Source organism: Lynx canadensis, chromosome C2 (genome assembly GCF_007474595.2).
Source record: "Lynx canadensis isolate LIC74 chromosome C2, mLynCan4.pri.v2, whole genome shotgun sequence".
Lineage (NCBI taxonomy): Eukaryota > Metazoa > Chordata > Mammalia > Carnivora > Felidae > Lynx > Lynx canadensis.
The window spans coordinates 120467334-120494588 of record NC_044311.2 but is presented as its reverse complement, the minus strand read 5'-3'; the positions used below and the strand labels follow the sequence as shown (position 1 = coordinate 120494588).

Below are 27255 nucleotides of genomic sequence, written 5' to 3'. Positions count from 1 at the left end.
ACCTAAGCCAAAGTCGGACGCTTAACCTACTGAGCCACCCAGGGGCCCCTAAAAATCACATAATGTTTTAAAACATACTAAAGCAATACAACCAGTAAGCAAGGACATAAAGCAGCTATAAAATAGCACTTCCCAGGATATTGTAAATATTATCTGAAACTTAGAATTCTGTAAATTAAGGAAAACATAGATTTTGTGATATGGCTAAGTAATATAAAATTAATGGAAGAAATTTAAGAAATCTACTTGGAGTAGAAAAAAATAACTGCTGGGAATATTTATAATACAGAAGGCTGAAGTATACAGTCTCACAAAAACATTGTGAAATGTAGGGAAAGGCACTGATGTTATATTTCACCTACATTATACATTTCTTCAGAACCAGCCCTGATTCTGATAATCAAGAATTTACTCTTAATTATAAATCCTATCATAGACACAGCAAATAGTAACTAGTTTTGATATGATGTTATGTAGTTAACTGGGTCACCCACTCACAGTCACTGTGTAGGTTAATTGGAAACAATCCAGTGGTAATCCCATCGGTTTCCTGGTTTGCTACGAATGTCCAGGAAAACCTATTATCACATTCTAGAAAAGGGAAAGAGAGGTGAAATTTCTACAGGAGAATTATGATTCTCTGGGTCGGGAGCTGTGGGAGCCACTGTAAATCTGAAAGAGCCTTTTGTCATGGATCAGGGCCAAACTTTGAGTACACAGAGATTCAGCTCCAGGAGTTGGGAGCCGAATGGGTCGCTCACAATGGCCACAGTGAACACCAGAATCTGGTCTACAGGATTGTAACTGTTGAACCTGCCAATTTGGCACTGTTATGCTCCGATATCAGAAAGAGAAAGCCCTTCCAACCTTCCTGGCCTTGCAAGACCCACTGCCCGCCAGCTTTGTTTCTTTCCTGCCTTGGTCTGGCAGTTGCGATGGAACACAGGTCTCCAAAGTGCTTCCTGTCTCTATGGAAACTGGCAAGCGGTACCAGACTGATGGCCATGCTCCATAGTGGCTGGGCAGAGGGTGGCACAGAAGGTGGATACCAGGTGTTATCCCTATAAGGCAAGCTGAATCCTGAAAGGATAGAGTCAAAGAAAAATAAATGATGTGGTAACCTAGGAAAACAGAAATACTTAAAGTTTTTCAGAACAAACCTAAGTGCTAGAATGAAATCACGGGAAAATTACTAGAGAATTCTAAATATTCATGGGAACAGAGGAACATTCCAAAAGTGGAAACATTTTGCACTTAGTTATCAGTCTTAATCTTTCCTCCAATTTCCTTTCTCACATGATAGAGCATTTATTGCACTTCTCTTGAGAATTTTAGGCTTGCATTAATAGGATTTGTGCTTTTCAATCCAATAGGCTTTAGTATGCAATATGTGTTTCAGTACACACAACTACTGAGCCACAACTTTCACATTAGAAGGTTATTTGTTTAGAATGCCTTCAGTAATTTAGTGGAAGTAATAGCATGCTGTGTGTGCATTTAGATATATTTTTAGACTCTAAGCAATAAGAATGATCTTGAACTTTCTAAGATTCAGGTTCTTTGTATAAATCTCAGACCTGTTGATTGAACAGAAGAGATGGAGTGGGGAGGGAGAGAAATACAAAGCTGGGAAGAGTTGAGGGAAAGACCTAAAGCATAGTAAGGTGCCTTTGTATTTCAGTTAAAAATAAATTGCCTATTCCTGTCATTTCTTGTATTTCAGATCCTTTAGCATATTGTGTATCTACTGATCCATTTGGCCCTTCTGCTTTTCATAACCCAAATACGAGAACCTTAATATGAAACCAGTATTTTGCATTTCAAATGAGGTTCTGGGAGCACCTGGGTGACTCAATCGGTTAAGCGCCCAACTTTTGATCTCAGCTCAGGTGGCGATCTCCTGGTTTGTGGAATCGAGCCCCTCTCCAGTTCTGCACTGAAGGCATGGAGCCTGCTTAGGATTTTCTCTCTACCCCTCCCCTGTACGTGCTCTCTGTCTCTCAAACTTTTTTTTATAAACTTAAAAATACAATGCAGTTTTAGAGAGGACACAAAAATATTTAATAACAAGCCAAAACATTATGCATGCCATTTGATTCAGATGCCGATAACTCTACTTAATTAAATGATTTTGTAGGCTTCACTGACAGTTTTCATTAAGTATAAATATTTTCTAAAATGAAGGACCAAAATAGGTGACATTGCTTATCTCATGAGAAGCTCATGCTTTCCTATTGAAAAACTATATCTTAAATTCTCTTCACATCTTGTTTTTATTTGTTCTCCTTCACTGTTGTTAAAGCTGGTTCTTCCTTTGAGAAAGTTGTGCTCATTTTCAGGAAGAAAAATAATGAGGGTCCTCAGTTCCTGTTAAATAGCCCACAAAATTTGATCATTTACCCTGAAAAATCACTGACTGTAACTCACTCCCTCTCAGATGTGCAGAGACTGAACCTCTGCCTGTCTGTCTAGATATATCTCAGGTGATTATTGCTCTTGGTAAGTAAGCACTCATGCACAATGTGCACTGATCCACTGTTGTGGCCCACATTTAATCTTTAGCGCAGGGAGAGAGATGGAGAAAACCATTGCCTTCACTCATCATCCATTCAAGAGATAGCAAGGCTTGAATGATGCCGTTTTTGGAAGCAGAGCCGTGTTTTGGGATCAGTGTTCAAACATGCATCTTTGCCTGTCTGCTCTCTTTCAACAATACTGCTGGCTTCAAAGATCTCCCTTTGCTGCTTTGCCTCTCCACGGTAATGGCACATCACAGCCTGTCAGCAAGGTCCAGGTGGCCATTAACTTAGAATTTGCTTCTTTATGTACTATTGACAGTGTGCTAGGTTCTTGGTGGTCAATCAATGAAAGCATTCTTGAAATGTGTGAAGCAAGGACAGCCTGTAACTAACTGAGGTCAACTGAGGCCAACAAGAGTCAAGACTCAGTTCATTTGATTTTGAGTTTGGTAATTCCTAATCTAGACAGGGAAAGGTTTGAACCGTTTTTTCTCTAAGTACGTGAGAAATGGAAACATGGAAGGAATAATGGCAGCTTCTCTGTCTGCTATTTAAAGACAGGGTCAAAAGAGCCATCTTTGCAGGCTATTGAATAATTGCTCTTCATTAAAGTGTCTTTCACAGCAATAAATTAGCAAATTGTTTCCATTTAACTACTGAAACTAACCTAAATGGTTTCAATCACTGATACTGGTTAGAAATAAACTTGGCAGACTATGAAGAGTATTAGTTCAACAGAATAGAGGAAAAAAGATCATTTAAGGGACTTTTATTGAATACTGGTGGGTGGGAGGAGAAAAGGCCTCTTGGAAAATGATGTGAGGATAAAGGGGGAAAAAAGACTGAAGATACTCAGAATTTGAAGAAAAGAACTTCAAAATGAACTGTATTACATTAGAAAGAGTTCATTGGTTTTCAGAAAGAAATAAAAACTTTATTTATGCTATATATGTATGCAATACTCCCAACAAGAGACATCAAAGGTAGCTTTTCCAGTGGTGTTCTATAAATGTTTAACACCTGGCTCTGTGGGAAAAAACACTGACTTGAGTTGTTTGCCAATTTCCATAGTGAAAAGATTCTCAGTGTGGTCCATTTCCAGCTACCAAGGCATGTCATTTAGCAAAAGAGAGAAGAGTTGACTCTCCTGAGCTGTTATGACTCAGCTCTAGCATATCACAACTTTTACTTGAATTTCAAGTGTTCCTTCGATTATTAAAAATAGATGTAAAAGGGGACACATGGATGGCTCAGTGGATTGAACATCTGACTCTTGATGTCAGCTCTAGTCATGATCTCACAGTCTTGGGATCGAGCCCCATATCAGGCTCTCTGCTGGGCATGGGGCCTGCTTCAGATTTTCTCTTGAGATTTTCTATCCCTCTGCCACTCTTCCCCACTTGTGTGTTCTCTCTCTCTCTCTTTCCCTCAAATAAAAATTAATGAAAAAAAAGATATAAAAGTTCTACATGCAGCTTTGAATTGTTTGATTCCAAACTCTATACTTGTTTTATAAGTTAGTCAGAATTAAGTTCACTTTATTTTCAAAGCATTTTTTTGGTCAAGCACATGAGGTTTGAAGACAAGTGCAAGAGTTCAAAACCTAGCTGCTGTGCTTTCTAGTTGTGTGGCTGTGGGCACATTATTTAAACTCTCTTTGCATCAGTTCCCACATCTTCAAGGCAGAGATAACAACAAGGTTGGCATGAAACGTAAATCACTAATAAAAGAAATGCACTTAGAATAGTGCCTAGAATATTGTGAAGGCTCAGATAAGCTTAGCTTTATTTTTCTTATATTTACCTTTGGCTTAGTGTTCATGGAGGATGAGATGATAGAGGAAGGGTACTGTCAAAATGGATGTTGATGCAAGGGAACTTGGACCAGGAAGGGAAGGTAAAATATTTCCATTTCAGAGGTCTGTCTACCTAAAAGGGCTTAGTTAGGGCTTATTATACTTCATATTCAAGAAAAGTATTATCTTTTATGCTTTTCCCTTTCTGGAGCATAAATTTGGCACAGTCTGTCTTTTTATGTTTCACTTTGGGGGCTGACAATGGTATTAGATGTGTCTGTTCTAGACCACAATCTGTTATATCTTATGTACACTCCTCGTGATTTTCAATTAGAACTTCATAAAAACTGTCTTAAGATATTCTACTAATAAGGGTTTTGAAATTTAAATTTTCCATATATATATATTTTTTTTCTTGGTGAAGAATCAGTCTCTCCTTCTGCCCCTCTATTTTGACCATGAACAAATGCTACAGACTTGAGTTATTCTGGTCATTCTACTGTCACAAGTTCCCCTACAAATGCCAGCCTCTACCCTGCGAAGATGCTTCATTTTGGACAATGAGCACCCACTAGGAGTTCCAACTCACAATACAGAATGTTAAGCAATGCAGCTGATTCAAAGATAAGGAAGACAACCTCATCACCTGCCCTTTAATTAGCCTGGGAACAAGTAAAGGAGACTGATATTTATGCAAATAATGAAAGGGAATAAATACAAGGAGGGGAGGAGGAAAATGAAGGACATTAGCTGCCTGGAAAAATAGAAAAATAGCCAGCTTCTACAATTCTAAATTGGAAGTTTGTTTCCTTTAAAGATGATCATAAACTTGTTTGATAAGACTAACTCCTCTGAAATCTAGGATGGTGCTGAGCTCAGCCAGAGAAAGGATAATTTTACAGTAAGGCCCCAAATGGTATGACCCAAAGCATCTCACAATTCTCACAGATAGGAAAAAAATAATGAGTTATATACCACACCTACACTGCCTTCTCCCTTGCTATCACACCCTCTCCCAAAGTTTCTGAACTCTGCAGTCTCCTTAGCAAGTTTCTCTTGCTCTGTGCATCTTCAGATGTTGATTCATACAAGGCAAGGCATGTAGTAGGTCCCTCCAAAATATTTGTCTGATGATTGCATTGCAATGAATCCTTAATTTGGTAACACACTAATTTTTCTAATTGGGAAAATTGTTAACTTCTTTGGAAAGACTCTCTGAAATGGAATTAAATGACAAACTTGAGCCACAAGGAGTTAAAAGAGAAAAGTAGCAGTTAACCTGATGCTCTCTCCAGGTTATAACCAGAAGTAAAGGCATTTCAAAGCTTGAGAAGAAGTTTGACTGCCTACAAAACTGGCTTTTGAATTGATTTGGAAACCACATATCCTAAGGGTATTTAAGATTAGTAGATTCTCCACATGAGTTTGCTCTCTATTGGAAAAACTAAATTATTTGACTGCAGGGATTTTAGGCTGCAGGTCCCAGGGAACAGAAGTCATAATACTTTAAAGTCAGAATCTACGTGGGGAGAAGATGGAGGGAAGCTGTCCTAATCTCCTACCTGAAAGGACAGGTGTAGGTATACTAGTGTATATACAGTACCTGGCATGTAGAAGACCCTAACAATTATTACTTTCTTTCTTCTATAGGCCAGTGAGGAAAGATTTACTAAGGAAATTATTGTCCAAAGTAAGTTTTGAATAGGATAGGATATTTAAGAGCACTTGCTATTGACATCCTCTGTTATTTGATTTTAATGTTATAACTGAAATTTATGAGGGCATAGCTCGGCAAGGTATGGAATTGGAAATTTCATTGTCAAAGGGTTTACTCATTTATTTTGTTGTTGTTGTCTAATTCACACTTAAGCAAATAGTGACAAAGTTACTATGGCTCAGCAGCCCTTGTGGAAAAATAAGAATAAAATTCTCAACTTTCAGAACAAACTCCAAATGGTTCTTGACTTTGTTTCACCATGGAAAATCACTTAACCTCCCAGTGTCAGTTTACCCATCTGTGAAATGAGAAGGATAAGATTTTCTTATGGGGATGTTTTGAAAATTATTTTGCAAATGTAGTGGATGAAATTATTGCAAGCATCACTGCTCTTTTTCCACTTCTTTAAAGAAGCAGGACGATATTATTTATGTACCAGTTGATAGTCAAATTGTTATCTGGGGTGAACTGTGTATTCTTATTAGCAGCTGTGTGCTTTTTACTACTTAAAGAATCCCACCTCCCCCAGCTTGTTCAATTTATGTGTTACATCAATGCCTGGGAATTTGAGCAAAATATCTTAAAATCATTCTGAGCTTCATATTTATGAGCTGCTCATCTGATAACTCTGGTAATTATTCCTTCTTTCGTTTTAGCTCATGTTTTCTCTTATGTGGTTTTCGCCTCCACCTCACTTCACAAGATTGATAGTTCTCCACGTTTCCCTGCTAGAGGTCACCTCTGAGCTGAAGGCAAAACACATCCCACTCTGGCTCCTGTTGACTTTTAAGTCAACTATCAAAGAATTTATTCCAGACATCTCCTAACCTCAATTTAAAAACTCCACCCTAAAGATTACAGGGAGATATCCTGGGGAGTTGCCATAGTGACTCTAAGAGGTTGGCATTGAGAAGACAAAGCTACTGATATCAGATTTTATACTTGATAGGCTTAATTATATAACATGGTCATGAACCTCTGTGCTTGTGTCACTTAGGTCTGGAAAGAAATTTTCCCCTTCAGGCTCTTCTGTCTCTTACGGTGCCAATCAACAGGCTTCTTGGTAATAAGATCCTTTATGCCAATAGCTCCAGCATAACCTCAAGTGGTGCTTGTAGTAATGATAGAATCATTACAAAATGAAAGAAGAAAAGAGAAATATATTTCATGGGTGTGATTAAGTCATCATAATGTTCTTGCATATGTAAATTATCCTTGACTTAATGAACTACCTTGCTCACATAATAGTATTTTAACCTGGCTCTGGAAAGTCATTTTTTACCCATGTTGATAATTGTTACTGGATTTGGCAGAGCTCATCTCCAGATCATCTTACTAGAGTGAAATTTATGTATTATGTTTCCATGTGCATGAGTTTTGTTTTAACTATTAGAAGTGTTCTTACTAAGTAAAGTTATTATATGAATTATCTTAATAAATTAGTATGATACTTAGGAAGATAGAAAACTTGATTATATTCTAATGATCTGATTTGACAAGGGTCATTTGAAATATGTTTTTTTTTTCTTGATTATAAAAGAAATATATATTCATTGGGGAAATCAGGAAACAAGAAAAAGGAACAAAGGGTCATTTGAAATACAGGTTTTTTTCTTGATTATAAAAGAAATATATATTCATTGGGGAAATCAGGAAACAAGAAAAAGGAACAAAGGAGAATATTATCACTTCTCCTAAGTTAATCTCTTTAAGATTTTGATGGATATTCCACAAGATGAACACTTCTTGAAAAATACTTACATTGTTTTCCCCAACACATTTTGTGTTTCTAAAAACAGCTGCATCTACAAGAAGCTCTGATAAAATAGGATTCTTTTTTTTTTTTATGTTATCAGAAATTGAATCTAAAGTTCCAGTATCCATATTTCATAGACTTTATTCAGGATTATAAAAGCTACCAGGGAAGTGTCTTATGTGTTTCCTTTCCTGCATTAGAGAGTTCAATTCAGCCAAAATTATTCCAGTGCCTTATCTTCAAAGATGACTAGAACCACTCCATATTATTAATGCAAGGCCAAAGGAAATTAATGACAATCATGTTACTATTTGCATATAAATCTTCATGTGTGCCTAGGAAGAAAAGAAGGTTTTCTGGAACATATAAGGGAGTATGAAGGAGTCTTGTCCTCTAATTAAGGACTTTCAATTATTTTTTTTTCTGTCTTTTTGTAATATATAGTTATGTTGTTGTTTGGTTGGTTTAAATTTTATGTGGAGTAAGAAGTCCAACATAGTTCTTGGGAAGTTAATCATTTTATAACTCTCATTTAATCAACATTTTCTTTAATCCCCTTTTAGGCAGCCAAGGGCAGTTCCACTAACACAGAATGTAACGGTTGTTGAAGGTGGAACTGCGATTTTGACCTGCAGGGTTGATCAAATGATAACACCTCCCTCCAGTGGTCAAATCCAGCTCAACAGACTCTGTACTTTGATGACAAGAAAGGTGAATACATTTTCTTTTAAATGTTTTAATCATATTCTGAAATATCTTAATTATAATGAATTTATTTTTCTAAGATGATTCAAATTATTCGTTTTGATTACAAAACTGCCGCTGCTTGTATTTAAACATGTTAAATATTAATACTTTAGTTTGCAAGTCATAAACACTAAAGATAACCTATGTCAACTTTTTAATAAAATAAACAGTTACAGTTCTATTTCAAAAATCATTTTATGCCTTCTCTTAACCATTATATTCTCTCTAGATATCATATTCCTTCTTTCTTGTAATTGCCTTCTGTATAGATTACAATGCTTTTTCCTCACTCTAGGTAATATAATTTTTTTTAATTAACCTTAGTTTAATATATTTACAAGATGCTGTATGAGTTTGGAAAGTTTTGTGACATTATCTTATGAATGGGCTTGCAAGTAAGAATTGTAGAAACCATTCCCATAATAAATTTAAGTATCTGCATGTTTCAAAATAAACTGAAATTAAAAAGCTGTATTTACTTCAAGTTGAGTTAGACTTCATTAATTAACTGGGCTCCTAATTGGATGATAGTTTTGATTAAACTTTTTTGGAAACTAATGAAATTCATAATATTTAATTCAAGCAAACAACTAAAATTATACACTGAATTTCCAAGCCTTCATCCATTATTATAAGCGCTGGGGTGACGTCGGGGGGGAAACGAGTCATGACTATAACAAAAATAAGGAGCTGTTGCTTTAGATTATTTAAATTATATAGAATATAAATATCTATATATCAGCTCTTCAACATGGTCTTATATCTGGATTTCTTATGAATCTGTGTAGATAACCGTAAGAAAATTTGAAATCAGCTCCATTTTAATGATTAAAGTGTAGTCAAATTAGCCAATAAATGTGCCCATTCCCCCTAAGATAGAAATTCACTGTTTTTTACCTCACTGTAGTTTTTCTCTTTGATGTACTCCAAATTTAAAATGAAAATTTTAATTATTTTCAACTTTAATATATAATGAAAGATTGGCTAAAATCGAATTTATTGACCTCAATTTTTTTTTTGAGGTTTCCTTTGTAAAAGGCATTAGAGTTAGTGAACAAACAGATAAATATCTGCCCTTATAGGGACATACGGTCCCAGTAGGGGACAGACACTAAACACATGAACAAAATATATTTTAGAGTACATTGTTAGGGGACAAGTATTCTCTATCTTGATAGATACATAGATGCATAGAGACATTATAGCTATCTACAGAGAGAGAAGGACAGAGACAGAGAGAGATGGAGAGTGAGAGAGGAAAGAGTGAGACTAAAAAAACTGGCTCGAGTGATTGTGGAGGCTAGCAAGCCTGAAATATGCAAGGCAGGCCAGCAGACTGGAGACAGGGAAGAGTCAATATTGCAGCTCAAGTATTAAGGCAGTCTGAAAGAAAAAATCCCTTCTTCCAGGGACCTCACATGTTTCCTCTTAAGGTTTCAACTGATTGAACAAGAACCACATAATGCAGGCTAATCTGCTTTACTCAAAGTGTACTGACTTCAATGTAATCTCATCTAAATATACCTTCACAGCAATATCCAGATTGGCATTTGACCAAATATCTGGGTACTGTGGTCTAATTAATTAGTTGTCACATAAAGTTAAGTATCACAGAAGGTCAGGCTAGCATTTCTATAGAAGTATATTACTTAAAGTTTTTATTTATTGTTTTATTTTGCTATTTAAGGACAAATGCAGCAGATATCACTAAAGGCCATATTTTCATAGGAGCACAAGGAAGGGGCTAAATGTCTCACAGTCATGTGAGATTTAAAGTTAATATTGTCATTTAAAGATTGTGAGTTAAATATTGACCAGACTTAAAGCCAATGTGTTGACTCCATATTATATATCTCATGTTTTGATAAGAGTGTTTGATGTGAAATCATTCATGTTTAACAGGGACTTGTAGTAGTAGACATTTCTTTTGTTTTTTTGTTTGTTATTTGTTTTATTTTGTTTTGGTACTTAAGAATATTTTAGAGAGTCTGAAATGAATTTTAAAGGCCTTCATCTGCTAACACTCACTATAGCAGTATTAATACCAATTTTAATTCCTATTAATAATTATTGATTATTTAATGCTTCTATAAGGACTCTTTTATCCCATTTAGAAGTTTTTAACAGATTTATGAGACTATATCTCTTTGCAATTTGATAAATATGAGAAATATCTAATGCGATAGTTTAAAGCTTAAAGAAGTATATTCAAGAGTAAAAATTTGATTTTGTGAATTAATTATTTTACAATTTCATAAATAAAACCACAAAAGTAGCTTGTATCTCAAGTATATTCAGTCGGAATGAAAGTTGTATAAGTGAAAATGAAGCTTAAAGACTTTTGATTTCACTGGTTCTTAGTAAAAAATGTGTCTAAGTTTTATCATGCTAATATTATGTAAGCTTTATATTTGGTTTTAAATCTACTAGTGCTTTTGGGGTAGTGATGGCACATCTCCTTGAAAAAAATGTGTCAGTGTTTACTTTCTTTGCTCCTTTATGGTGTTTGGAGGGAATTTGTGATTTCTGTTTAAAACCAGTGATCTCTGTTGCTTTTCAAAGAATGAAGTCCGTTGGTTAAAAAAGAAATATATAAGAGTCACACAGAGATTCAACAAACTCCTTTTGCTTTTTAATATTAGTTGCTTACAAGTATTTGTAAATAAGTATTTAAACGTATATGCCCAAATATAAGGTGACATCAATTTTAAGAAAAATCTCTTGTTTTCTCAATGGTATAAAGCAAGAGAAAATGTTTTGGGGGCCACAGTCCTTTAAAGATAATCATGGAACAATGAAATACATACTTAAAACTATTTAATTTGTTGATCTGATTATATGTGCATATTTAAACTAAAAGAAAAACATATATTCATTTAGAGACATTGCTTTTCCATCCTGGCATTTAAGGAAATCATCTTACTTAGCAGTGCTTTTTCAAAGTGTAGGATGTTATCAATGAGAAATTTGTCCCAAGAAACAACTATGATTTTTTATGACACCAAAACAATTTTTTTGTTGTTCATTCATCCTGCAGGAGTATAATAATGACCTCCACGTATGTACCAACATATTGTCCTGCTTTTTAAGGAGATTTTTGAGAGTCATGTTTACAGTGACATCTACAGTGGTGAGGTCAAATCCTCAGGCACAAAAACAAATCTATACAAAATGTCTTTGCTTCCTCTTACAGTGATTCTATAAGTTATCCTTTATAGAACATCTAAAACCAGAATTGATTCAGGGTATTTCAAGCTATGTGTTAGGATCTTGTTGAAAAAAAAAAAAGAGCTTGTAATGCAAGAAATGCAAGACTTAGAAACAAGGCAGCCCCTCTTTCCTGAGGGATAATTATGGTGAGAAAAAAATCCATCATGTTATATTGGGATATATAGCAACATATTCCTGCATCTTATTGCCATAAAATCGCAATATCTGATCATATGAGTTGTTGTAGTGTGAACTTGCTTTATTTTATTTTTTCTTTACCAATTGCTGTGATAGCTAGAGTCATGTTGAAAAAGCCTCCATGTGTGTATCTGTGTGAATGTAGTATAGCCAGTTTCTAGTTTTGATATTAGATTGTTTCTAATTCTAACTCTATTAGGTTTTAAAATCTGTTGCCAACAGAATAACAGAAGTTGTGCATAAAATACCCTTTCATGAATGGCAGTCTAACGTGTGTCCCCCTCACAAGTCATTGGTTCAGTTCCTTGTGATGTCTCAGTGGAAGGGATCTTTGACAGTGATGTCATCAAATGCAAGAGTTGAAAATGAAAGCATTTTTTGACGATGCCACATCACGGTTTGTCCCACATCATCTTTTTTGTCCACATTTACCCGCTTCACTTCAGTCCTAAAGCTTATCTTGAGCAAACAACATGCTACATTGTGCCAGAGGCCTAAGTACAGAAGCTGAGATGGTTAGGCATGACTGGAGTAACACACACATGCTGTGCAAGTGACAACTGCTCAGGAGAACAATAGAAAAAATGAGTGATTGTCTGTGTCTCTGATTGCACCACCTTTTGCAGGGTGGCTGCCTACTGTTACTAAAGGCTCCCTCCTTAATTCTGTGCTTATTTCTGTATCATATTATATTGCCTATTGTTTTCAGGAGCTTTCAAAACAGAAGTTTTGAAGGGTTATACAGTATCACAGTGTTTTAATTGTGTCTCAGGTGCTTTTAAATGCAGCTGAGGTTGGGGGCCTGAATGCTCAGTTGTTAATGCCCTGACTGATTCCTGCTCAGGTCACAATCTCACCGTTGGTGGGATGGAGCGCTGCATTGAGCCCCGTATAGGGCTCTGCGCTGAGAGTGCAGAGCCTGCTTGGGATTCTCTCTCTCTCTCCCCTTCCCCTACTCTCTCTCTCTTTCTCTCTGTCTCTCAAAATAAACTTTAAGAAATGCAGCTGAAGTTGAAAAGCTTTGGGTTAAGCAAGTAAATTTTCACAAAAGTTCTGTATCCCTAAACTTAGGTTTTTGTACTGACATAGGTTATTGAGAAGGAAGGGAGAAAAGGAAAGAGGGCAAGTGGCCCAGAAGAATGGAACAAGTGCTTCTCATTGACATTGTCACTGCCGCTATGAGCCCCAAAACATGTTCCGAGAAGTTTTTCATGCTACCTGAAGACACAGATCTGGAAGGGTCCTTCCAGCCTATGAGGGTTGAACAAAGAACTCAGGATGGCAGCCCATTGGCTCAGTTCAAACTGGGAAACCTTCTTGTTTACTTGGAATTATTAGCTAAAGAAAAACCCGCTGTGAAGTGGGACAGTTGTTTGGTCAGTAAAGGAGAATTAAGCTGAAGGCCGTTCCTGGTAGTCTCTGTAAGGGAGGTAAATGTGAATATTCAGGAATCTCTTCTCAGATGGAGATAGGTGTTGTGTGTGGCAGGGGGTGGGGGGGGGGGATTGGTAAGGTGAAATCATATCTAAGATTTCTCATTCAGGTAAATAAGGGGGAAAGCAGTGAATTCAGCAATAAAACTCGGGCTTTTGCCACCTTGCGCACTCTTAATATGATCAGTAGCCTCCTCATTTACAAGCGGAGAACTGAGGATCAACTCTCAAGGAAAATTGTCCACAGACATTCGGCAAATGATGGGTAGTGAAGACATTTGAATCCAGGTATGACCTCTGTGTCAGTTTTCACCAGAATGCCCCTGAGAACAAAGGCATCTTGCACCCGGTCAGGTTAAGTATAACGCCAGTGGCCTCTACCATTGATATTGGCAGCTGCCTTTTAGTTAAAGAGCAGGAGTTCCTTTCAAAATGTTGAAGACACACATAAAGTAAGACAGAGGGATAAATTATAGTCAGCACTGCCCAAGAGAATTTTCCATAACAAGGACAATGTTCTATATCTTTGCAGAACAAAATTCTGTAGCCAGCAGCCACATGTGAATATTTAAATTTAAGTTAAATAAAAATTAAATAAAATCAAAATTTAGTTTCTCAGTCACACTAGCCACATTTCAAGTACTCAACAGGCATGTGTGGCTAGTGGTTACTATTTTGAAAAGCACAGTCCTAGATGTTGATTCACTCTTTAGATGCCATAATAGACCTCATGCAATTCCAGCCTCAGCTAGTAGAATATGTATTTTCCAACGGAGACAACCCTAGGTCATCGTGAAAATGTATTGAATATTAAATAAACAAATTTTTGCTCTGTAAGTTGCATAGCTTTAATGGGAACATTGCATCAGACACAGGAGTCAGATCTGGCTTCTAATCTTGCTTCTGACCCCAATTAGCAGAGTAATAAAAGGGGTTCATCGATACGTGACCGAATCAGATGTTCCAGTGTTTGGATCAGAACTGCATTTTAAACAATTTCCCTGTCTACTTTCTGTGTATCTGAACACCAAAAATCATTAACCTATGAAGTAAATATTTCATTACAATTCCATTTCATTTCTGCATAGTTGCTATATGAAGCCTTTTTTCTATAACACTTAAGAACCTGCAGATCTAAATAGAAAATAAAACTCAATAGGATGTTTTACAGGTACTAATGGGTCAGAGCGACCGAGACTAGACATAGCTCATTCATTCACTTGCTATGTATGTCCTTCTTCTCTTTCTTTTTGCACAAATCTTACCACATCTGTTATTAATAGTAGGTAAGCATTTGGAATAGAGTGGGTATAAGGAGACAGAGAGAATAGGGAGTGTTGTTCATTGACACACCACAGGAATGCTGTGTGGCATTTGGCAATGGAAATGAAAAAATCAATTAGATCATTGCGTCTGTTTCTCTGCAGGTGTGGGGGGAAAAAAAACAATTGAAGTACTACAATCTGATCACTTAATGCTCAGGAAAAAACACTTCAATTCCTTCCTATTATTGACAAAAAATACCTTGGACAAACATCTCCAGGGGTGCATAGTGTATGCATTAAACAGACATATCTCTATGTGCTTGTATTTGTTTTATATAAAAATGTAAAATACACAACTTTTTGTGATATTTCTCTTCACAGTAACTTTGCTTTTTTTCAATTATGTTTGAATGATTCTCAAATATTTCCTGGAGGAAATTTCATAACTAAAGGAATGAAAATAAAATTTTACTAACGGCGTAACCAAAAATCACTGGTGTTAATTATCTAATTATTCTGCCGATAATTTTACATTAATATTGGGGGCAGTGGGAGAGAAAGAACATGAATAAGGTGTCTTAGAACAAGGAGTGATAAGGAGAAGAAAAATGAGATGAACCTCAAATGAAAGCACAAGATTTCCTGGCTCCATGCCAACCAGTACCACCTGACAGTGTCTATACCCACGACTAGTTTCCATCAATGTGACAGACTTTAAAATATTAAAAATTAACTCAATAACGCAGTTATTGAAGTGGCCAACATTACCCTTCTTTTTGCTTTCTTAAAATATTTTTTTTCAAATAATATGTATAAGTTACAATAAAGACATGGAATTAATGATGACAACTTAACGGTACACAATACAAATTTTTAAAAAACCTTTAGGTTTACATTTTCTCACTGTATTCACAACAACCCTGTACAGTGGGCAGTCCCGTTTTATGTACAAGGTCCCATTTTATATATGCAGATTTGAATAACTTGAATAGTAAATGACAAGACAATGATGAGCCTGAGTTTTCTTGGGATGAGCCTAATTCACTTTATGCTGGATCATTCTGGTAAGGACTTCATTTTATTGTGGGTTTTTTTTCTTAATTTCCTGTGGAAATTATCACTTCTTTTAGGTCTTTACTTCCAAGTCAACTTCTTTTTTTTTTTTTTAATTTTTTAATGTTTGTTTATTTTTGAGAGAGAGAGAGAGAGGCAGGCTGCAAGCAGGGGGAGGAGCAGAGAGAGAGGAAGACACAGAATCGGAAGCAGGCTCCAGGTTCTGAGATGTTAGCACAGATCCCGCCGTGGGGCTCGAAACCACGAACTGTGAGATCATGACCTGAGCCGAAGTTGGTCACTTAACCGACTGAGCCACCCAGGCGCACCCCCCCCCCGCCCCCCACCAAATCACCTTCTTATTAGATCTCCTGAGCACACTTTATTTCATATTTCAACTCCATCATACCACAGTCATTTCATATGCATTAGCAGATTTTCTAGCAAATGCATGCATATTAAATGAATATGAACCAAGTTACTATTAAAAAAAATTATAGTGGAGGTAATAAAGAATGAGCACACTATTTACAGATAGGTATAGGCATATGTAAAGGAACTGGTCAAGATAATACAGCACCCAGGAGCTAGCAATGGTAAGAAACCAGTCCTACGTTGGGCCTGAAAGGGTGATGAAAAAGCAAAAGCTATGATTGTGAGAGGAAGCTTCTGATTAGAGCTATAACTGGTTGGAAGGTGTGGCCTATAGAAATATGTCAATTGATCTCTGTTTCTTCCAACCTTCTGATACTTGACAATGCTTTTCCATGGTCTGAGCCCAAATGGAATCCATAAGTCAAGGGATCTGGGTAGTTTACTCTCTCAGAGCAAAGAGCAGGAAAAGAAACACATATATCCGGAAGGATATGCAGGAGTAACCGTCGCTACTTATCATGCACAAAGTTCTTTCTTACCCAGTTTCAGTAAAGACCATTTCTATGGAAAACTTTGCATCACTTTATACTCACAAACTACCTTGAATAGAATTATTTCTTTTGGGAGAAATAAGTAATGTATTGTTTCCAAAACATATAATTTTTTCAATGTTATATTCCTCAAATTTAATATATATATTAAACTCTGTGCTAATAGATTTTGTAAAGAAAACAATTTCCTTTTCACTTAATCTGCTAATGACAATGCCATTATTGGAAATTTCATTAAGCATAAGCAAAATCATCAGTTGTACATAATATTACTTTTTTAATTGTTTACTCTAGTGTAGTTTAAGTCCAGCAATTTCAAGAGAAACATAGATAACACATACACTATAAATTTTACTGTATAGGGTAGATTAGAGTTATAATAGCATCAACATTTGTAACTGGGACATTCAAAAGCATATATGTATGCCTGAATGCTTTCAGGAAATGTTAATTCTTGGATATTTGGAAATTCAGCATACTTTCCATAATAGATATTATATTTTAGAGAAAACTAGTTTTACTAATGTTACTACTTTTTATAATGCTTTTAGTTTTAAAATAAAAGTGAATATAATCCAAATAAATTAGGTATTTGTAGTTCTCTGAGATGAGCAAATTCCTGAACTAAGTGCTCTTAGTTATGTACATTGCACTAACATTTTGTTAGCAAACCCTACAAAGAGAAGAATATTCAAAATATTTATTCTAACTTCTGGTGATTAGCTTGTGTGTTTATCCAACCATCATTCAATAAATATTTGTTAACTAAAGTGTGATAAGTACTATGCCTGTTGTTTATACTTATTGTAGCTCATTGATTTTTAGTAGTCCTTTCCATGTGGAATAAGAGCTACTCAAAAGAAAGCTTGTCTTGGTTAAAGTTAGATTCCCTTTATCTTCTAATTATATATGTTTCTGGGAACATATTTTATAGTATATTAATATATAGTAAGATAGATAGAGTCAGTACTAGTCAGGATTTATTAAAATGATCATAAACCACCTGAGGAATACCACTTTTTATGATGATGGCAGTAGAAGTGGGATGATGGCTAGAGTCAGGTTAGGTGGATAGTCACCACCATTGTGTCATCTGTTTCCATCTCCCAAAGCAATTTAAAAAATGCAAACAATGACCAACCAGGTTTTGGGGAAATGCTTTGGTATCTTTTGTGGTATTTCAGATCCTCAATTTGGGGAATTAATAGTTATTAAAGAAAGGAGGTTTTCACTAAGTAAGTGCCCTTATTCTATAAATGTCTAAGCAGATTTAATACTTAAAAAAATTTCCAAGTCACAATTTCAGTTCTATTCTGTGAAACACCGTGATGTCCCAGGAGTTATACTGGGCGTTGGAACCACGAATGTAATACAATACGTAATACAATATGGATTTTGACCTCAAATAGCAAGTCGTCATGTACCATCTATATATAGAGATGGTGGATGATGTAGGGGGAAAGTATTGGGTCAAGCATTCCACAGGTAGATAAATACAATTCTACTTATTTCATAGTAAGCCTCATCATTGAGGAGGTGAAATTCCAAAATAATTGGTAAATATGTCCTCCATGAGCCTAGGGAAAAATCATTTCACTTGAAATACACATGACTGAAAATATACTATTTGGATAAAATGAATTTATTTAAAGAAACAGTTGTAAATAAACTATTATGTATTATTTGTCAAATATGTGAAGTAATGGTATACTGCGCAGAGAACTAATTTCCTGGTGACATACTGATATGGTCTCTATGTTGAACAGCCTTTGAATCAGGATCTGATTCACAGACCATGGAAAATGTAAGATGTAAGATATCCTAACATTTTTTAAGTAAGTTTCAAAATAACATTGACATTATAATTCTTAGTAAGTACAAGAAAATCACAACAGTATCAATATATACTGTCCATAACGTATAAATTTAATTCTTTGTAAAATTACATAATTTTAGCTTATGCCAATATAATTCTATTTAGGTAAAACATAGTGTTAAAAGTTTTACTTTTTAGGAGCACCTGGGTGGCTCAGTCGATTAAGCATCCAACTTTGACTCAGGTCATAATCTCACGGTTTGTAGGTTCAAGCCCCATATTGGTCTCTCTGCTGTCAGCACAGAGCCCACTTTGGATTCTCCATCCCCCTCTCTCTCTGCCTCTCCCCCACTTCCTCTCCCTCTCTAAAAATGAATGAACATTAAAAAAAAAGTTTTACTATTTAATTTTTAGTGTTTTTGCCTATTCTATGGTTTTCTTAATAATTTATGACAGACTTTTTAAGACAGTAATATCCCCACCTGTGATGAATCTACATTGTAGAAATGGTGCTAATTATTTTTTTTTAGTTTGAGACTGATGAATATTTAGCCCTAGAACAAATGTAAAGATTATTGTACTCAAAACATAGTCAACTGCATTTGTCTCTCCTAGTTTCAAAATCCCAGTAGAGAGAAATGGATTGGTTCGGCTAACATTAGGTCCTTCCACTGTGCTTTGCAGTGTAACTAGGGCTGGGGCAAGCAATCACTATAATTTACATCTACATTCAGTAAATCTCACATTCGATAGGTTCAGTGTGTGGAATCTATGTAGAATATTCTTCTCTCTTGAAAGAATCACTTTTTACGAAAAGAACTTCAACATAAAGTACAAGAACACATAAGGAAACTCTATTTCAAATATTACTACGTTGGATCCCCTAATTAGAATAGCCTCTTTTTAAATCCCACTGAGCTTTTTAATGTGTGTGTGGTGTGTGTGTGTGTGTGGTGTGTGTAATTCTTTTTGGTAGAGCCCCACGCTTGGCATGGACCCTGAAACAAGGCTCAAACTCAGGACCCTATACAAGACCTGAGTTGAGATCAAGAGTTCGAAGCTTAATCGACTGAGCCACTCAGGGACTTCCCCCAGTGAGTTTTTTTTAAGTAAACTTGGGAGTATTGATCTAAGTACCAAAAAGTAAGACATAAAAACAACACAGCCATTCAGTATTGGTGATGCTAATTTAAAAACTATTAGATTATTGGTTTTTTGGTGAGTCTTTAGGATTTTCTATATATAGTATCAGGTCATATACAAATAGTGACACTTTTACTTTTTCGGGTACCAGTATTTTTTTTTTTTTATTTCTTTCTCTGATGTGATTGCTGCCTGCTAAGAGGTTCAGTACTGTGTTGAATACAAGTAGTAAGAGTGGACATCCTTGGTCTTATTACTGATCTTAGAGGAAAACGTCTGAGTTTTTTATCATTGGAGTATGATGTTAGTTGTGGATTTTCATATATGGCCTTTATTGTTGAAGTACATTCCATCTAAACCTACTTTGTTGAGAGCTTTTATCATGATGAATATTGTACTTTGTCAAATGTTTTTTTTTTCTACATCTACTAAGATGATCATATGGTTCTTATGCTTTTTCTTATTAATGTGATATATCACATTGGTTGATATGCAAATATTGAACCACACTTGCATCCCTGGAATAAATCCCACTTGATCGTGGTGAATGGTTTTCTTAATGTATTATGGGATTTGTTTGCCTAATATTTTGTTGAGGATTTTTGCATCTATGTTTATCAGAGATATTGGCCTGTAGTTTTCTTTTTTTGTTGTCTTTGTCTGGCTTAGGTATCAGGGTAGTGCAGCCTCATAGAATAAATTTGGAAGCTTTCCTTCTTTTTTTTTATTTGTTAGAATAGTTTAAGAAGAATAAGCATTAACTCTTCTTTAAATATTTGGTAGAATTCACCTGTGAAGCCATCTGGTCCTGGACTTCACTTTGTTGGAAGTTTTTGATTACTGATTCAATTTCATTACTAGTAATTGGCCTCTTCAAATTATCCATTTCTTCTTTATTCAGTTTTGGAAGGTTATTGTTCTAGGAATTTATCAATTTCTTCTAAGTTGTCGAGTGTATTGTGGTTTAAAATGTTAAGGAATATAGATCTACTTTTTCAAGTTATTCATTTGTGGCTTTTTGTAATTAATTTGGATATTTCCCATATTTATAAAAACCAAGTGTTTTTCCTCCGTCATACATCTTCAGGTAACATTTCTCCATGATCAAAAAGAATAATACAATTAGAAATAGCTTTTAAAAAATAAGATTTTAATGTATTGTTTTATACTGTGTGAGCATGAAGAGTTATAAATTAGTAGAGGCACTCAATTTTCCTTATGTTTATTATTTCTTTCAGTCCCAGCAGACTCTCGTGAGCAATCTTTGGAATAGCAGTAAATGAGCATTTTGCAGCACTGTGAAGTGTAGGAGTGCAGTGTTTAGTTTAGTGCCAAAGTGTGGGTGTTTGTCAGAATTAGTCTCCTGTTTTATGCCTATCTATATTGAGACTAGACTGAAGTTAGATAGACTGAAGTACAAATGGAAAATGGGAAGGAGAAATGCTGAATGATTGGTCTACATGTTCTGTAGTATTCACATTTATGTTTTAGAAAGAATGGTAGTAGTATATATCAAGACAGACTTTCTTCTGTTGGACTTTCAAAGCCCTTCAAATACATGTAGCCAACCTTTCTTCTGATGCTGAAAATTGCATGCCACGAGATGGATAGCCTGTTTCCTAATAGTGGATGTGATAAAAATATCTCCCAGGACCAATACTATGCTTTTCTATGGAACTGACCATTGTTTTATTATTTTTTTTCTTTCTTTCTTTTTTTTTTTTTTGTATCTTAAAATCCTAGCTCATGAACTTTTGCAACATGATAGAAGTTGGTTGGTTGAAGTTTATAGGCTTGATAGTCAAGGAAGCCGAGTTTAAATCCCAGTTGCATCATGGATTTGTGTGTGCTCATGAACCAACCTTGAACAATTATGTAAACCAATTTTAGTTCCAGCCTAAATGCCTCTAGAGGCCAATGTGTTGTGGAGGACCACCTGCTGCTATGTCCAAATTTGCAGGCTGGAACTCTTCTTAGAGTTTATTTTGAGATTTTTGACATGTTGGAAAATCAAATGCTTCAGCAACAACAACAAAAATCTGCCGTTGAAATCTTAAGCAATTTCATTTTAACAGGAATTTGAGATTGTAAATACTATACTCTCTTTAGACTGGAAGTGGCTGTGGATGGGTAAATACTGAAAAAAAGCCTTTTCATAAAACAAAAATGTATTTAAATGATGAATCCAGCCTCATTTTTCCTGGGTGCTACGGCTATGTTGAAGATGAAATATGGAGGCTGAGTTGCTACTGTAAAGGCTTTGGGAAAAGGGACCTACATTAGGGAAAGAAAACTTTGGAAGAAAAGAAGAGTTCTCTCTCCTTCCTGCCTCACTTTATTTTATGTTGAGTGTAAGCTCTAAGGTGTAAGATATTAACAAAGAGATGTGGGGCTCTCCCACCTGCACAACTGCCACTGAGTTTATGTGACAAAGAGTGGCAAAAAGTCACAATGGAAGCCATTCCTTGTATCTCAATTCTGGCAGCTACTTAATGACTTTTTGTCCCCTTCTACATAGTGACTAGATATCTAGTAAGTCAAAATGTACATTTGTATTTTGTTTATTACCTCCTCACTTAATACTCTCACTGGTTCTAAGAGTATTTGAACTCCTTTTAGGTTTCTCATTATACAACCCTGAATTGTCTACAAATAATTGTGATTCTGCTTTAAATGGCCATAGCTCTACTTTTGTCTTTTGTTTCCTGCTTTATCACGAGCTCGGTATACATTTTTTTTAAACAGAGAAAAAAAAGTTAGTATTTGAAGAGCTATTACACTAAATGGAAAATAGACGTAAGGAAGTAGAGAGGAAGAAAATATTTGAAAGGTATTCAAGCAAGGATTAAGTGACTGAGCTTGGTGATGTGATCAAACAACCAAAAAATCAATCTCTAGTTTGCGAACAAGGAGCAAAGTAGCCTAATTAATTATGAGTAGCCATATGATTGATTATATTATTAATCTAATATCACCTATGTATGTGATGTCATAGAAGGCATAGAATGTCAGACAAGGCATTACAAAAGAAATTAATTACAATTCTTAGTTTCTAAGAGATCCTAAGATTATAGATTCAAAATAATTAGTAAGTGTTTCATTTACTCTATCTTTACAGTTTGATACAATATATATCAAACTACTATAGGTAGTAGAAGGGAGAGGAGCAGGTTTTTGTTATTGTTGCATGCACAGGGAATTGAGGTGTCCTTTCTGCAACTTTCAGATGAAGGTTCTACATGTGGAACTGCAATAGTGACCACAACAGACAAACTAACCTTATTCATGGAGCTCAGTCAGTGCTTCTCAAATCATCTGTGGCAAGAGATGTTTTTTTTCCCCTAAATCAAGATTAAGTGATGCTTTTGTAAAGTACAAAAAATGGATTATCAAAAAATTAAATATTAAAAATAAAATGAATAATACAAAACGCAAGTCCCAACTTTTTATTATTAGGTTCTACAACCATCATATATGAGAAAAGAAAATAATTTTAAAACTGTATGCCTTCACTGAGTATGAGTATATTAGGAACAATGCAGAGAATTATTAATATACTTGTATTTTTTTGTTATTCTAAAATTAGAACTAAACAAAAAGTTATGAATAGAAACTGCTCATATTAAAAACCTACATGCATAGTTTGAATGAACATTATATATATCAATTGTTTAAATTTTAATGTGACACAACTTGCTTCCTGCTTGTTAATTTGTCTAATCTCTTTGGATTGACTATAGCATTTCTTGTAAGGAATGATGTATAATCTAAACTTTTTCCATGTCTTATATTAATAGCAGTCATAGAGGAGAAAAGACAAGTATGTTAACAGGATGGAAAAAGAGATTTTGAAGCAATGTCAGCAGTCTTAAGATACTCATTTTAAACTTTATCCAAATGAGGCAAGTTTTGCTACATTTTCAAAATTCATCTTCAGTCCTTCATTAGTATACAGTTCCAGTATGTATCCTGTAAAGTTATATAATTAAACATATTTTGATGAAAAATATTGATTTCAGGATCCATGAATTTCTAAACATGGGTCTTTTTTAATGGGATATACAATTCAAAATGTCCCATCAATATTGTAAAATGGTCTGTAATCACTTTTTTGCAAATGTCAAGATGATCACATACTTTACTGGTAATTGTACATAGTGTATGGATCATGTCGTAATAATTATTCTTAACAAGAAACTCTATCCTTCCAAGCTTCTAACTTTTAGGTTTTGGCCTTCAATCTTACCTGCCATTGCAAAAAAAAATGTTGCATTCCCTCCTTGCAAGAAGTATTAAGATCAGTGAAGACAAAATATTATCAGACAAATAAAGATGACTGCCTATCTAACTCACGTATTTAAAATTTGGGAATGGGTTGATTTTTTTTTTTAATCTTCAAACATTCTCAACAAAAGATTTACTTCTACAACTTTTGTGCCTCAGTATATAGTAGAGTTGTTTATAATCAATCTCTATCTGTGTATCATAAGAAAAGAAAATAATCTTGGGGCACCTGGGTGGCTCAGTCAGTTAAACCAGCTCTTGGCTTCGGCTCGGGTCATGATCTCACAGTTCTTGAGTTTAAGCCCTATGTCCGGCTCCACTGGTGACAGTGCAGAGCCTGCTTGCGATTCTCTCTCCCCCTCTCTCTCTGCCCTGCCCCACTCACTCTCTCTGTCTCTTTCAAAAATAAATAGGGCACCTGGGTGGCTCAGTCAGTAAGTGTCCAACTTCAGTTCAGGTCATGATCTCATGGCTCATGAGTTCGAATCTCACATTGGGGTCAGAGCCTGGAGCCTGCTTCAGATTCTGTATCTCCCTCTGTCTCTCTGCCCCTCCCCTGCTTGCACTCTGTTTGTCTGTCTGTCTCTCTCTCTCAAAAATAAATAAATAAATCAACTTTAAAAAGACAAGAATCTGCATTTAATACATTCACTTTAACATAATTCACAGATTTCATTACACTGCTAAGAACCCTGATATTCAGCTGATATTTTATTGTACAGCAACGCTTTCTTGATGAAGAGAGTAGCACACTGGTTTATGGTCTGCATTAGCTCCTTAATTAGAATACTGTAAAATGTTTCCCTGCCATTATAGCTTTCCCATTTACTTCTACAAAAAATTTAAGCCACAAACCAAATTTGTTGAGACAGATCACACATTTGGAAGTCATGGCAATGTCATATTGCTATAAAAGTTTCTAAGCATTTATTCTCAACTTCTGTAGTTATCTCTTTGCAGGTAAGTAATAAACAGTTTGTAACTGGCACTTTGAGAAGCACCATTGTGGAAGAAGTGGCGATAATGCCTACTTTGAGGAGGTGTGGTTAAGATTACCAATAGTCCCAGAAAAGTGCCTACCAAATAGTAGACATTTAACTTAAAAAAAAAAAACTATTAAACTGCATTATACAATTATACTCTATTTTAAGCAAATCTATAGTTGCAGGAAGGAATAAATAAACACTATGTGAACATTCTTATGGAGAAATGTATTTGTCTATCTATACCTATGCATCTACGTGTACACATATAATGGAATGGGTATATACTTAGGAGCACCTCCTATAAGAAAAACTAACAAACTGCTAGAGAGTGGTGACAACATAGGCGGAAAAAGTATATCAAATTAGGGAGATCAGAAAAAAACTCAAAACAAGAGATGGATTTTGAGATTGGCTTAAAAAGATGACAGAACAAGTTGGGGCAGTTTAAGACAGTATTGAAATCTTTCTATGTATTTTGCTGTTGTTCTCCTATCCCGGCACATTTTTCTGCATATAGAATGTACTGGGAAAGAATGGATAGTCTATTTTGACTGACAGTGCTTGAAAAGCATTAACTCATATAGTACTCACAATGGAGGTAATGTTATGTGCCTTTTAGATTTAAGGATACCAAAGCAGAGACAAGTTCAGTAACCTGCTCAAATTTGAAATATGGGCAATGATATAACCCGAGACAGTATGACCTCCCTTATAGCCTATGCTCACTGATTACAATGTTCTCTCCTGGGGAATAGATGGGAGCTAAGAATGGAAAAGTTAGAATGAATGCATATGGGGAAGATAAATGGACAGAGGGTCTTTCCAATGAAACCCAAAGTGAGCACAAGGTATACTGTGAAGGGTGATTGCAGAAAGGAGGTATGACTATCCTGTGCCCTGGGAGGATCAAGCTGGCATTTCTGTGCATTAGGAATTAGAGCTAAAGGTAGGGAAAAGAAAGCAGGATGGAGTCTCATTTCATTCCTTGGTTAGAGGGTGAAAATCAATTGCAAGTTTAAATTGTTTAAACTCACCCTGAATGTGAGAAGCAAGACCATCTAAGGAAGGAATGCTGTGCATACCTCATATCTTACTTGTGCTCTTGGGTATTTGCCTGCTGAATGGAGTAGCAGTCTTTCCCATACCAAAGGGGGCCGGGTAACTCAATTGAGAAGCAGCAAGAACTGAAACCAAGAAAAGAAAGAGAAACTGTTAAGAAACTCTGAGAACTTTGAATTTAAACTGGAGATAAAACTGGCTTAATGTATAAATTAGGGGAAGGCCTGGGTAGGAGTCAGTAATATCATTGATAACTCAGGTCTCAAATCTCTGTGAATATGATGCTTTAAACAGAAATAGGGACTTCGTGAGGAGATGAATGTGAGGAAAGTCAAATTGGTTGAAAACGGGGAGACTGTTTTTGAAAACTTTCAAAAGGAAGCGTACTTTGTATTGAAAGTTATGATGCAGGTATGTATGTTTGAGAACAATATAAAACTAATAAGCATTTAAAGTAAAATCACCCTGAGATGTAGTCAGATCACAGCAGAAAACTCATGACACCATCAAAAGGTTCAAATTAAGAGGGTTACATAAAGGTACCATTACAGAGGTGTGGGAAGGTTTGAGGGAACCAACAAGAAACCAGTGAGTCAGGGACCAATATGTGAGAAACTATTCCTAAGCCTGAAATGACACTTGACCTCAGCTGTCACCAGACATGCAGCCACTACCAGAGCCAAAATGGCACCTTACCTCTCCCTTCTACCCCACAGTCTCTTGCCTTTGCCTATCTTTGGCTGAATGTAATTGTAAGTGGGCAACAGGGGTGCTGTGGCAGTGTATTCCATGGGAGTCAGCTGCTCCGGCCATATAGAGAACAAGGGGTGAAAATGGTGAAATCAGACACAACCATAATGACTAACAAAATTGTTCACTGAAACATCTTTTCTTCTTTAATAATGCTTTTCTTTTTTTAAAAAAATGTTTATTTATTTTGAGAGAGAGAGAGAGAGAACGACCAAGGGAGGTGCAGAGAGAGAGGAGAGAGAATCCCAATCAGGCTCAGCATTGTGCAGAGCCTATGCAGGGCTTGAAACCTCAAACCGTGAGATCATGACCACAGCTGAAATCAAAAGTCGGATACTTAACCGACTGAACCACCCAGGCACCCCTATTCTGAAACATCCTTAAAAAGAACTATCTGTAGGATTTAGAATATATGTTTGCTAATGTTTTGTAAATGACATTTTACACAGAGTCACTGTGTGCAGATACTTTCAAGTAGTAGGTCAGGTATCAAAGCTTACTCTTAATGCTCTAAATGCTTCTTAGATGTTGTCTTTACTGATGAGAAATATGTATTGTATTCAAAATTATTTAGAGTATCAACTATTTTAATTAATAA

At 35.6% G+C, this 27255-nt stretch overlaps 1 protein-coding gene across 1 annotated transcript in view; it reads left to right on the top strand.

Annotated features, from left to right (window-relative positions):
* The window catches only part of CADM2 (cell adhesion molecule 2), a 1081856-nt gene that overhangs the window by 808298 nt on the left and 246303 nt on the right, over nucleotides 1-27255 (top strand). Inside the window, exon 2 of the mRNA XM_030329992.1 lies at nucleotides 8351-8498. The gene's annotated coding sequence lies outside the window, so the exon portion shown is untranslated. The remainder of the gene's footprint in view (nucleotides 1-8350; nucleotides 8499-27255) is intronic.